This window comes from Danio rerio, chromosome 14 (genome assembly GCF_052040795.2).
Source record: "Danio rerio strain M-AB ecotype USA chromosome 14, GRCz13ab, whole genome shotgun sequence".
In the NCBI taxonomy this organism is placed as follows: domain Eukaryota; kingdom Metazoa; phylum Chordata; class Actinopteri; order Cypriniformes; family Danionidae; genus Danio; species Danio rerio.
In genome coordinates this window covers 28,214,114-28,229,130 of record NC_141034.1, presented here as the reverse complement: position 1 = coordinate 28,229,130, position 15,017 = coordinate 28,214,114, and the positions used below count along the sequence as shown (strand labels likewise).

The 15,017-nt window shown below is 38.0% G+C and overlaps 1 long non-coding RNA gene across 8 annotated transcripts in view; it reads right to left on the bottom strand.

Moving 5' to 3' along the window:
- Positions 1 to 15,017, bottom strand: part of LOC141377516 (uncharacterized) — a 113,928-nt gene that overhangs the window by 82,563 nt on the left and 16,348 nt on the right. For 4 of the 8 annotated variants that reach the window (XR_015507453.1, XR_015507452.1, XR_015507450.1 and 1 more), the window contains one exon: positions 12,754 to 12,898. This is a non-coding gene — a long non-coding RNA (uncharacterized LOC141377516). Of the gene's footprint in view, positions 1 to 10,867; positions 11,777 to 11,826; positions 12,899 to 15,017 lie in introns of those variants that run through there. The other 4 variants (XR_015507449.1, XR_015507446.1, XR_015507447.1 and 1 more) reach the window with 2 other exon arrangements.

Genomic DNA, 15,017 nt, shown 5'->3' with positions numbered 1-15,017 from the left:
GCCCGGAGGGGGCGAGCGGGTCCGGATCTTCGTCGGACAGTGAAAGCCCACCCTCCGATGCCGCGGAGGACATCTGATCTCCGGTGTCAGCGAGTGTGAGAGCTACCATCTGGTTAGACGGATCACTCTCACCACCCGAAGCTTGGATGGAGCGCCGTGAGGAGCCAGAGGTCCGCGAGCCCGTGGGCGGCGGATTATCTCCCGCTGAAACCCTCAGATCTGCCCGAGCGCCCGCTGCTTTTTTAGAACAGGAGGCAACTGGGGTGGCTCGCTCTCTTGCGAAAGTTAGCCGCGATCTTAGCTGTGCAACGGTCATGGCATCGCAATGACGACATGAACCGCCCGCGAGCACCGCATTAACATGCTGGACCCCCAAACATGCAATGCAGTGATCGTGTCCATCATCCGGAGCCAGGAAACCCCCGCATCCAGAAACGCACAGTCGGAGCGCCATCCTGAAAAGGACGTGCTGCACGACTGTGTTGCTCTTTTAGGAAAGTTGCAACTATACGCACCGCTCTGGAGGACCGGACCCAAAGAACCGCAGGCAAGGGAGTAACCCAGCTCGACCGTCTGCCACCGCGAAGACCCACTCTGGACCGGGAGACACACTCGTTCGCTCTGAAGTGCTGATCAGCAAGAGGAACCCTCATCGACTCACTCAGAAAGGATCTGAAGCGAAAAGGATGGCGTCTGCTGGCTTCAGGTGTGCTTATATGCTGAGATAATTGCAGATGTCGCACACCTGCGCAAGCTTACGCTGCCAATTAATTTCATTCATTGGCCCGTTCAATACTCTCCAGACAAGCGGCTTCTGATCCGAATCCTCCCAATGCGTGGATTTTACAAATCAAATCCACTTATAGTGCTGAAGTTCCCCCCGAAGGGGAACAACAGTTTTTAGATATATTACCAAAAAAGGCTGTAAAAGTCAATGTACGTTGCTTATTTTTTACCTTTAATTTAGACAAAATAATAATAAAGTAACCATTACAATTAACACAAATTAAATTAGTTTTAAATAATTTTGGCCACAATTATTGCTGGCTCTCTCTGACAAAAGTCTTGTTATCGATCCCAGTTGTAAGAGCAACAAATAATAACTTGACTTCTATCATTTGGAAAAGTGGCAGAAGGTAGATTTTTCACATTAATCATCTGTTGAACTGCATTCCAATCATCACAAATACAGAATAAGTTCTATTGGAACCCGCATAGACCCATGATTCTCAAAGAAATCAGTCAAGTTTGGTGAATGAAATATCATGGTTTGGGGTTACATTCAGTATGGGGGTGAGCGAGAGATCTGCAGAATGGATGGCAACATCAACAACCTGAGGTATCAAGACATTTGTGCTGCCCATTACATTACAAACCACAGGAGAGGGCAAATTGTTTAGCAGGATAGTGCTTCTTTTCATACGTCAGCCTCCACACCAAAGTTCCTGAAAGCAAATAAGGTCAAAGTGCTCCAGGAATGGCCAACCCAGTCACCAGACATGAAGATTATTGAGCATGTCTGGGGTGAGATAAAGGAGGAGGCATTGAAGATGAATCCAAAGAATCTTGATGAACTCTACAGATGACTTTATTAATAAGTTATTTGAGTCATTGCAGAGATGTATGGATGCAGTCCTCCAAGCTTAAGGCAGTCATACACAAAATTAATTCTTTGCCCACAGCACCATGACTTTATTTTCTATACTGTACATTATGTCTGTTATGTGACAAGAATTTTGTCTAAGCAAAGTCAGACCTTACTGTCCTAATTAAATAATTTAAAATCAAGGCATGATCATATTTTATTTTGGTAAAATAAGCGTAATCTAGAGGCCTTTACCTTTCATATAAGCCACCTCTGATACCAAATGATTAACTCAAAGTCAAGTTATTATTTGACAAGACAAGACTTTTGTTAGGTGTTGTACAATTATTATGAGTTAAACATCTCTGAAGTATATTTCAACTATTGATATTTCACAATTTTGGCATATATGTGACTACAAACTTCAAAGGCCTTCACGGTAAATAAAACAAATAATATAGTTATAAAGTGCAATAAAATATCGTTGCGCTCTACAAAATAGAAAGGGACTGTGATAAAATAGCTCAAACTTTTAAAAATCCCATTTCTACTTTAGAGGAAGTGATTTAAAATGTACTTATCAAATTGTGGTATTATGAATTTGCCTAAAATAGGACATAATGTGTTGTCTTAATGCTCAGAGAGGAAGATAGTTTGGGTGCAGGCACTCGAAAATGCAGAAAATGTAAGGAAAGTCAAAGAAAATTCATTCATTAATTTTCTTTTCGGCTTCGTCCCTTTATTAATCTGGGGTCACCACAGCGGAATGAACCGCCTACTTTTCCAGCATGTTTTTACGCTGCGGATGCCCTTCCAGCTGCAACCCATCTCTGGGAAACATCAACACTCATTCACACACACACACATACACTACGGACAATTTAGCCTACCCAATTCACCTGTACCGCATGTCTTTGGACTGTGGGGGAAACCGGAGCACCCGGAGGAAACCCACGCGAACGCAGGGAGAACATGCAAACCCCACACAGCCGAGGCTCAAACCAGCGACCTTCTTGCTGTGAGGCGACAGCACTACCTACTGCGCCAACGCATGGCCAAAAGAAAATACAATAAATGAGTAAACAAATAAATAATAAAAACAATAATTTGGTATACTTAGTTTGTTTACTTGTATTTAATTTGCACCTTAGCATGTATGTAACCTGTTCTACATTCTAGCCTTTTAATAGGTGTAATAATCTTGTGTACCACTAGAGGGTGCCGTCTTACTTATTTTTATACACTGAAACATTTCTTAGGCTGAATAACAAAACACACTGCCTTACCACGCTTTCTCAATAAAAACCACAGAAATAGATACAGTAGTATGTTAAGATGCTATTGTGAATTCATAATAAAAATGCGATCCCTGAGCATTGTAAGCTATAGATTTATAAAAAATGACAGCTTACCAGGTTTGTACCAGAGTTTTAGACAAAATTGTGTTTTGTGGATGATGCAATCTTTTCTGTCAGCTTTCTCTTGCCATAACCTAAAATAATCTCGGACAGAAGAGCAGCAGTAACTGTATTTGTGCATCTGAATCAGTAAGAGTGAAATTGTAGGAAAGTTGTTGAAGTTTTAATGATCCTGGCCTGAAGCCTACATGACTCTGCATGTCTGTGTATTGATTATGTGCTTTCCTGCTGATATTCTTCACAGAAAATTGCCAACAGGGCATTTTAACCTTAACACACATTGTTTTGCCACTGGCCAGTGCTTGCGGAAGCTGTTTGTCTTTCTTTCTTTTTTATTTACAGTTCCAGAGGTTAAAATATCTTTAAATCATCTATAAACAAGTGTGCTCTAGACTAGAAAGACGATGAAAAATCTAGTGTTAGGAAAAACTGCACATTAGAAATGCAAGAGTGAAACAGCCTCTCTGAGTCGCATTTGCAAAGGAATGATTCAAAGATGACTCACTGTTTCATATCGTAACCTGATCATGAATTTACGCTCGCACAAAGATGTATCCACCATCAGGACTACACAAATAATGACAGAAAAAAAAACATTTCACATCTGTGTGCCCACACACTCCTACTTTAAAAATCTAAAATTACAAGTTGCTTATTTTAATGTAAAATTGCAGTATTAAATGATATGACTGTATTCAGTCAGTTTTTGATGGAAAAAAAAAAACAAGGTGAAAAGTCATTTAACTGATAGTACATACGTAAATACTAGGGTTGCACAATATATTGTTTCAGCATCAGTGTGAGTTTGCAATAGTCACATCGCCGGGATCTGCAATGTAGTTGAGATTATAGTTGACTAGACATTACAGTTATAACATAGTGGAGTAATTTCAGATTTTAACCTTAGATAAGAAATGTATTATTTGAACGTGTTTTTAAAACCTGACTGTAAGAATCTGAAGCAAATTTAAGCCATTTGGGCACAATAAATTAAAAGTTTGTAACTTAAAGATTAATTGTGCATTATATAAGTATTTAATGGTTTTATATGACGTAAAATGATTGATACTGTCAAACTGTCATTTTTTTATTACGTGTATGCTATTAAATATTATAATTTATATTGCATAATATGCATAGACTATGGTTCAAGTGACCTAATTTCTTTCTTCACATGTGGCACAGATAGAAAAAACAAAAACATGAATTCCTATATTCTCCTATTGGTCTAAGGTTTCATTATTTTGTGTAAATAAATCTACTATGAATCTAATACATGCAATTGTGTCTGCCATAAAACTGGTGAGATTGAAAATTTCCTGTCAATGCAATCATGTCAGTGGCACAATGGAGAATTAATGTTCCCCTCACCTTAAAAGACCAATGTCATCCTGACCTTTAAAGATGAATGAACTTGAAAGTTGTTGGCAAATTGGAACTGAGCATCAAGCAGTGCCCATTTGGGGCAAACTTCTGCTGTGCCATATAATATCTGGCTTAATCTAAATTTAGGACAACTGACTTTATCTCATGGTGATAAACAAGGAAATGCACATGTGTAAGAGAATAACACATGCTGAGCTGGATTAAAAAAAATAAATGACACAGCTCTGTTGTTTTGTTTATTATTTAAGCATGTTTTTGCTGGGAAAATGGAAGCAATGTTTAACGATTTTACTTTTATTAAATACTTTGATATTGTTGCATTGTATAGTAACATTTACAAAAGCAATGCGGTACTTGATGAAATATTGTGATTATAGTCACTCCACATTGTTCATGAGTGGATTCACCTTATTTGGTAATTATTAGGGCAATTCTGTGTTTTTTCCCTAGGGTTGGATGATAACAAATGGCAATAAACTACAAATTTTAATGACATATTTTAATATGAAGCTATTTTAAAAAAAAAAAATCTAATGTTTACTTAAATAAAAATAAGGTTGATTGAATGGTCTATTGTATCTGATTGTTTTGTTACAACCCCAAATCAGAAAAAGTTGGGAATGTATGGAAAATGCAAATGAAAAAAGAAAGCAGTGAATATCTAAATTTACTTTGACTTGTATTTCATTGCAGACAATATGAACACAAAATATTTTTTGTTTTGTCTGGTCAACTTTAATTTATTTGTAAATATACATCTTTACCTGTCAACCTGCAACACATTTAAAAAAAAAGTTTAGACAGGAGCGGTCACACTTGAGTTTGTGTGTGTGAAATTCTGTCGTGCGGCGGTGTGAAAAGACGGAATAAACAAAATTATTAGGCATTTAATAAGCAAGCGATTGCTCCATGTTTTAAATTTCTGTCCAGAGAGGTCATGTTTTGATCTTCGGTTGTTCTCACGCAGTCAAGTGATGCGTTTCGCAGATTAGAGTTCACCAAGCTTGAACTTTGCACCGCAGCAACCTGCGAAACTTAACGCATGACCCTTCGTTTCCGGTATGATGCATTTGCGTGTGTATGAATGGTAGTCTATGGGAGGAAAAGCCCAGTGTGACCACAGCTTAATCAGGTAAATTGGTTAAATAATGATGTTATTTGAAACAGGTGATGTCAACAGATGATTGTAATTATGATTTGCTACAAAAGCAGCATCCAAGAAAGCTCTAGTGCTTTAGAAGCAAAAGTGGGTTGAGGATTGCCAGTTTGCCAACACATACGTGAGAAAATTATTGACATGTATAAAAACAACGTTCCTCAAAGAAAGATAGGAAGACATTTGGATAATCAACCTTCAACAGTGCATAATAATTAAAAGATTCAAGGAATCTGAAGGAATGTCACAACCGTGATCTCTGATTCCTCAGGCAGCACTTCATCAAGTATAGTTATTCAGTATAGCAATATCACCGCATGGGCTCAGTACTACTTTGGCAAACCTTTGTCAAGTACCACAGTACAGTATGTAGTTACATCCAAAAATGCCAGTTATAGCTGTATTATGCCAAAAGGAAGCCCTATGTTAACAGTGTCCATAAGCGCTGTCAACTTCACTGGGCTCATAGGCCTCTGGGGCGTACCGTCACACAGTGAAACCGTGTACTGTGGTCAGATGAATCAGTATTTTAGGGTTTTTTTGGGGGGAGAAATGGACGCTGTATGCTCTGGACCAAAAAAGAAAAGGATCATCTAGACTGTTACCAGCAAAGATAACTTGTTGGCACCATTAATGCTGAAAAGTACAGAGATTTTGAAGCACAATATGCTGCCTTCTTTTCCAGGAATGCCCATGCATATTTCAACAAGACAATGCAAAACCACATTCTGCACACATTATAAAGTCCTGGCTGCGGAGGAAAAGGATACAGGTACTTGACTGGTCTGTCTGCAGTCCCGACCTCTCTCCAATAGAGAATGTGTGTTGCATTTTAAAGGACAAAATGCGACAACAAAGACCCTCTACTGTTGCCCACTGGGACAAAATTAAACCTGAAACACTTCATTACTTTGTGTCTTCAGTCCCTAAACATCTTTGTGGAAAGGAATGGCAACATTACTAAGTGGTAAATGTTTTACTGTTCCAACTTTTTTGAGATGTGTTGCAAGAACGTAAATTGGAAAAAAAAAATAAAAGTTTATAAAAAAAACAACAACAACAAATCATGAGGAACACATTAAATGATGTTTGTTGTATCGTCTACAATGAAATAAAGTCAAAGTAAATCTAGAAATCATTATTTCCTTTTTTATTTGTGTTTTTCACACTGCCCCAACTTTTTCCGATTTTGGATTGTATGTATTTATTAAGAAATGGGTAACACTTTACAATAAGGTTCATTAGTAAATGCATTTACTAACATAAACAAATCATGAACAACACATGTACAGCATTTATTAATCATAATTGAACATTTACAACTGCGGTAAACAACTGTAAAAAAGCTACAATAAAATTGTAAACTGATTTGAAGTTTTCCTAATATACATGGTGAATAAATTTGTTGAAGAATTTGATAAAATTATGCTTGTTTTATTTAATCATTAATTATTTACATTACCTAATTTTGTTAAATAACGTTCAATGCGTTATTTTAAATTATTTGTGTTACCATGATGTGTTTGGTAGTTGTGTGAATGACACGAAGCGCCTTCTATGAATTATGTTTTCCTGGAACCGATAAGCCACTATAAATTAATGAAATACAGTAGTTTACCATGAAATTTCTAATTTTTTTAAGTTTAACTGTATTTTTACAAAATCCTAACCACAACCACAGCTGCCTGTTTTTACCTTAAATGTTATGTATTGCCTCATGTTCTGATCTCTGCTGATAAATGCTAGATGTTTTATGTAGGTAGTTATTGTGTTCCTCTGCTGTGGGTAAAGAGGACTCAGAAAGTGACAGATGCTGCATGCCAACAGAGAGGCTGCAGTGAGGGGTTGTGAGCTGCATGGGCTGCCAGCTGCTTGGCTGCTTATCAGTCTTGGTCTCCAGTCGCCATTCTGGATAAGACGGGACACAGTTGCTATGGCAGCCACAGTCCCATCGGGCATGACAGATTCACAGTTTTGATACAGGTTATTATAAGGTGTGTGATAGTATACATTTTGAAATAAAATGTGGTTGTGATTTTTAATGGTCGGGGGATTTCTGAAAGCTAAGGTACATGATCGATTCATATTGGCTGACTCCTGGACAGCCATTTAAGTAAACTCAGCTGATTTTAGAGACTTTGTGCTGTTATGCCTGAGATGATAGTGGTCCATCTTAAGCTGCTACATTAAATAAATTATTTACTCACCATCTACGTGTTCCAAACCAGTTTTAGTTTCTTTCTTTTGTTGAACACAAAAAGAGGATGAAAAATGTTGGAAACCAGCAGCCATTGTCATGCATAGTATGCATTGTCATACAAAAATACACGTAAACATTGTTGGCAATGTCTTCTTTTGTGTTTAATAGAAGAAACAGAACTGGTTTGGAACAAGTCAAGGGTGAGTAAATGACAGAATTGTCTTTTTCGGTGAACTGTTCCTTTAATTTCTCCAAAGACTATGCTTTCAGAAGTTGTGAAATAAAACATGCTTTCCAAACCATGCCTGTCCCTTGTGTACGTCTGTAAAAAGAAGTACACATGGGATACTATTTTAGAGTACAGATGTTCCCTGAAAGAGAGCTAGCAGCTTAATGCTTGCCCTGGTTTGCTTAAAATATCCTTTCATTTAAACATCTATGCCATTTCACACAATATAATTCTAAAATGATGTGAGTAAGCTTAAAGTTGGGATCAGTTTCACAATAATAAACACGCAATGGTTTCCAAGAAATCAGTTTTATCTTGTCTCGCACTAGATAAGGACATATTTGGTTCTTTCCCTCAGTCCTACCCTGTAATAAAAGATTTTTGTAAGCTAAGGTAAAATTAAGAGAGAATATATTATTTGATTAATTGATTTATTCTTATAAGTAGTGTCTTTTAAAGAATCTCTACTAGTTTTATTATTGCCATGGCATATTTACTGTACATGTAAAAAGGTTTGACACTTCATCTACTGAACACCACTATTTACTGTTTTAACATCAAAACAGAAGAACCCACATTTCTGCTTTAAAGAACACAAACATCCTGACGCAGCAGAACATAGTTTTTGTTAAGTGAAACAAGCAGGAGTCTAGAAAAAGGACACATTATAAATCAAAGGCCTTTTAGAGAGAGAGAAACTGAAGCTCCCAGGATCTCCGTGGGCCATGAATAAGTGATTGTGAAAGACTGATAAATAATGAAGGTGGTTTGGAGATAAAGCAGAAAGCCACTAAAGTCTTATTGTTCTCAGGTCTGGGGGTCAAAGGTTCAAAACGGGCCAAATATTTGTTGATTGTATGTTTACTAACTTATTTTCATTTAGTACAAAACTAACCACCCTCTTTTAGACATGGGACGATAACCATTCATTCATTTTCTTTTCGGCTTAGTCCCTTTATTAATCTGGGGTCGCCACTGCGGAATGCGCCAACTTATCCAGCATAAGTTTTTACAAAGCAGATGCCCGTCCAGCTGCAACACTTCTCTTTGAAACATCCATACAGACTTATACACTACTGACAATTTAGCCTACCCAATTCACCTGTATGTCTTTGGACTGTGGGGGAAACCGGAGCACCCGGAGGAAACCCACACGAACACAGATAGAACATGCAAACTCCACACAGAAACACCAACTGACCCAGCCAAGGCTTGAACCAGCGACCTGCTTGCTGTGAGGTGACAGCACTACTTACTGCGCCACTACCTACTATTGCCGGGACGATAACCATTTTCAAGGTATACCGCGGTTTTGAAAAAGTCAAGGTTTTAAAGCCGCCCGAATTTTGTTCTATACCGTTCCTACGGTATGTTTAAGATGTTTTTATTTACGATAAAATATTTTTTAATTTGGAGTGTTTTTTTGTTTGTTTGTTAGGAAAACACTATCTCCAGCAGAAAAGATATCCAGGATGCCATTTGAAATCTGTGTTTTTGAAACAATTGAAGACAGCAGAAGTCAATTATTTATTTGATTAATATAACCTGACATGTTTATTGCTCCAAAATATTTTAATTGTTTCTCATAATAAAATATATTGTGCTCAAAGGGTAGAAAAGTTTGAGTTTTTTACGCAGACATTTAAAAAGAATATCTTTTAGAGCAGTAATCACAAAACCGTCAAACTGTGATATTTTTATCCAAGGTTTTCATACCATCAGAATCTTATACCGGCCCATGCCTACCCCTTTACACTTGAAAAACTCAGGCCAGACAAGTTAAAACCAGTCCATGACAGGATCAATCTTAGATCATTGATCATCCATTCACTTAAATATCGTAGATGATACACAAACATTCAAGCAAAATCTTAACAGAGATTTCAGCTTGACCATCCACACTTTATCCAGGTTTATAGGACCTTGATTTACTGTGGTTTTTGTTTGCAGTTGTAAATCTACACGGTCATACATGTACTACAATTCTGCAATATACGCAGTCTATTTGTGTGTGTGTGTGTGTGTGTGTGTGTGCGTGTAATCACTTCTCACGCAGTGTTGCTCCTGCTCCTGCAGGTGTAATCTGCAGACCAAAGCAGAGAGCAGTGCTGCTTCCGTTGAGCTATTTCTGTTCTGTTCACGCACCCAACCTCGATAATACACAACACACTGTCTGGCTTATGCTCCTTTAGTCCGCATGTCCTTGGCCAACAGAACTGTGTGCATGCATGTTGGGTGTTGCTTTCCATCAATAGCTGAGAAATAATTAACATGCCTGATCAAATGACAAATGCTTGTGTTTAATTAGAATTCAAGATTGAATTATAATTTAAAAAATGTTGGTCTCAGTCCAAAATATGCTGAATGTGTATGTATTCAATGCAAATTTTCTCTATGTCTTTGCATGGTTTTCTACCAGGAGTAAAAGAAAGCCACAAGCACACTCTAGTCACAGCAAGTGAGAAGTTAGGAACGCCATGCAGTATTGGAGCCTCGGGCTTAGGTGTGTGGCTCTGAGAACACGTTTCTTTCCACTTGAATGAAATTAGACAACATCAGCACTTTCGGAGGCAGGCTGAAACATACAACATATCTCTCACTTTCCTTTTCACTTCCTTAAATCACTCACATGGTCCGAAGAATTATCACTTTTTCAAAATCCTGTCTCATCTAACTTGCTCAACATGCTCTCGGAGAGTTTAATTCTTTGGCCTGGGTTAAAGTGGACTTAAATGTACAATACTGCTGCGTTAGCTTCAAGCTTGAAACCCACTCAGATGTAAAGAATAGGAAAATGGCCTGTCTCCATTGATTAGACCCTCCAGAGAAAATGAATGCTCACATTCAACAGCACATCCACAGGGGCTATAAAAATGTTCCAGGTCTGACAAGGTTGACTGACATCATTAGTCTCTTTATTTAGGTTGCTTGTACGTAAACAATTAATCAAGTATTTATTTTTGTGAAGGAATGTTAGCTTTATAATGAAATAACCAGAATCAAACAAATCACAAGCAAACATTAGATAACAAATTGGCAGCACAGCGAGCTGTATTGCATTAGTTTAACAGAGGTTGCATGCTCTCGACGAGGCACAGTGAGTGAATCAGTGGTCAATAAACACTACGCTGACCTCCCTTCAGAGATATTGACTGACCCTTCCAAGTTCCGAATTGCATTTTATGGCCACAAGTCCCATCAGTGCCTTTCTCCAATGTTTTTGATTGAATTATCTGATTTTCTATTTATAATACGTGTTCAACCCTGTTACAGTACAGAGAACCCAATGCTAGAATTGTCAATAACAGAGTAGAACTGATTCAAATTAAATTGAGGCTTTGAGAATCTTCAAACCTTGTCAAGCTAATAATTGACTGTATTTTCAATGATTCGTGAACTGAAAGATACCCACCATTACTATATGTCTACACTAGCGTCAAATTAGCATCTATCATGACTAAGGCGTCCTCCAAACTCAAAGTAAATCAAATATAAGCTAGACATTACCAGGAAAATAGCTTCAAAGTTTTTACCAGAGCAGCTTTGTTGCTCTGTGCATGACTCGTGAAGTGGATATTCAGTGCGAGAACAAAACTGACATTGTGCTCCTGCACAGTGTGTCTTTTTGCATTGCGTTTGGTGCATGTGTCTGTGTGTGTTATTGTTCATCCTCTTGCACTGTGACTCTCCGCTGCCAGGCCAAAGCAGAAGTTCTCACATGGCCAAAGCCTTTAGTCACATGGCCTGGGCATGTGCCACGCAGCGCTAGCAGTCAGTGCACACCAACACTAAAGCTTCTCCCCTTTAACACAGATAAAGGACAGTTTAAAAAAGAACAGAAGAGGGACTGAGACCTGTGGCCAAAAGCTTGAAGATTTTAATTGAAACCGAGAACATGAAAAAAAGACTGCAGGGGAATCGATGTGAGGAAACTGAGGAAGGTCAAAGGAGGAGAGAGAGAGAGAGAGAAAGAGAGAGAGAGAGAGAGAGAGAGAGAGAGAGATGAATTGCATGGTCATCTTCCCAGCTGTCCCTGTACATACACTGACATCGGCTTAGCTTTAAGCTACACATCAGGACAGACCGAAAGGGAGGGAGGGAGGGAGGGAGAGGGAAGTGTGTGTGTGTGTGTGTGTGTGTGTGTGTGCACGCATATCCTTGTGTTTTGTTAGTGTAACAGTGGAGAAACAAGAGGGAGGGGTCCTGTCCCAGCTGTTGCAGTGTTTGCACATGGTTTATGACACTGCAGTAGGCATAGCTCAATCCCTCCTCTAACACTGCTCACTGTTCACCCATAGTGGGTCTAAAATGTGCTGGGGGTCAAATGGGGACTCAGGAATTTGGGTTGAAGTGCTTCTGAATGATATAATATGATATAATATAATACCACTCTGAAATCGCATCTTAATTTTGCTAATTTTTGCATTTTAGGAATTTGCTAAACATTCTTGATTTGTGAAATCATGTCCTTCACATATTTAACCTTGAGGGTTAAATTTCAAAGCTTCAGTATTACTGTTGCCATGGAGGGATATTAATTGCTTTAGAAATCCATGCATGCAATATTACAAAGGCAATTGAATTATTTTTGTGACACCTTAAGCTTGCATTCTTTGACAAAGCTGAAATGTGGCTCACATCCTGTTCTTAAATCTTTAAACAGAATGTAAAATAACACAAAACTGAATGCATCAATTGGAGCGATGTCTAGCAGACGACTACAACGCAGATGTGTGAGACAGAACAACATTACTGTGAGCTACAAGTGAAGATAGTTGCCTTTTTAATCCTCTGAGCAGCCCCCTCTCTGTACTTGTCCTTCTGCAAGATGACCTTGCGCGCGGTATCTTGTGACAGACCCACAGACAGACTGATGAAAGGAAAGACCACAAATGGTTATTCAGGTCCTGGCTCTGCCTGGTTTCTGGGAAACAGAAAGTGAGTGATGTCAATGATGGATGCATTTTAAACACGGCTGATTCATTCTTGGCTGTTTATGGCTGATTTGCCTCTTTTTAAATACATGCCATAAAAAGGACTTAATATATTCTCAGTCGCAATGCAAAGGTGGACGATGTCTTGAACTATATAATTTATTAAACTGAGGTAATAAGCAATACTATTCTGTGAATGTTTATTTTTTATTTATTTTTAATGTTTTATTTTAATTTGAGAATTGATTCACCAAAATGTTTTCTCTTCCTCAGGTACATTGAGTAAAACAAATATATTAGAGCAGGCCTAAAATCAACATTATTTATAGTATTTCAACCCCCATCCTCTGCAGTTCTTAGCATGTTTACCGCATTCTGCAGTGTGAGCTTCCTGATGCACAAATGTGGTAATCTTTTAAATTATGTTCATTTTTAGCCAGTCTGTCTTTAAGATTCCAGGGTGCTCAATTTAATTTTACCTGCAATTTTGCATGATGTTTTGACTCTCAAAATGGCAATAGGTGTTGATTTGCATTTTATTAATTATGAATGCAACAGTTTTATTTAAGAATACCCTTTAATAATCTAAATGGAAAAAAGCCACAAAAATCATTTCTGCTGTGCATCTAGATAAACATGCAACATATGCTAAAGCTGCACATACAGTGCATAGCATAAATGAGTACACTCTATTTTGAAAATGAATATGTTCATCCATTTCTTAGTGAATATGGGTAATATATATATATATATATATATATATATATATATATATATATATATATTCGCCGGGTCGACAACTTCTGCTCAGTTGGCGTTTCTGTGTGGAGTTTGCATGTTCTACCTGCCTTCGCGTGGGTTTCCTCCGGGAGCTCCGGTTTCCCCCACAGTCCAAAGACATGCAGTACAGGTGGATTGGGTAGGCTAAATTGTCCGTAGTGTATGAATGTGTGTGTGGATGTTTCCCAGAGATGGGTTGCGGCTGGAAGGGCATCCGCTGAGTAAAAACTTCCTAGATAACTTGGGGGTTCATTCTGCTGTGGTGACCCCGGATTAATAAAGGGACTAAGCCGACAAGAAAATGAATGAATGAATGAATGAATGAATGAATGAATGAATGAATTTTGGTGCATTTGAACAAAACATTTATTTAAAAAATATTTTAGTCACAGAACACCTTTAGAAATGGAAAGATTCATTCATTAAATTTTTTTCGGCTTAGTCTCTTTATTAATCTGGGATCGCCACAGCGGAATGAACCACCAACTTATCCAGCAAATGTTTTATGCCGCGGATGCCCTTCCAGCTAAAACCCATCTCCGGGACAAAATGGAAAGAAAATACATTTTAATTCATGTTAAAAAGTTACAAATTACAATATTTCAACAAAATTGTATATCTTTTTGTTTCTCTTGATTTTGCTACTTTTGAAAATGTTATTTAATATTTTTCTATAACATATAAATTTGGGTTACTAATTGTTGAACCATTATTGTGTGTTATTTTGTTAGATTGGCTCCAGATTTGGCTTTAGTACTGATTTAACTAATGTATATGCACAATATAATATTGCAAAGCTTCCTATAGAAAATATTAATTTAAATGAGAGCTTTGTGGTGGGGGGGGGGGGGGGGTGTTCATATATGCTGAGCGCTGTATGTGGTTAATTTTGGACTGTGTAACTAAATGTTTTGATTCTCATTTGGTTAAACAGTCTAAATATTACATAAATTAGTCAGTGTACGTTAATCAAAAATGTGACAGACACAAAACGGTTGATTTAAGACAGCCATCCAGTGAATGACATCCACTGCTATAATTCAATGCTGCAGAGAAATGGATTGATTTGATCTGGTCCAGGCATGAATAGTCAAGCACTAAAACTCGATTACAGGCTGAAAATAGAAGCAGCTTACTTTAATGGGATTGCAGGCTGCAGTGAGCAGCAGAACTGGCCTACTGAAGGCATCCATGAGCCTCTAAACCCATCATTAAAAAGCTATAGACTGTGCCTGCCCATAAGTAAAAGCAGTGTGTGCAGGCTGAATGAATGTGAAGAAAAACAAGGCAGGAATCTGTACCGTCATCAGGCATTACTCTTTAAAACCT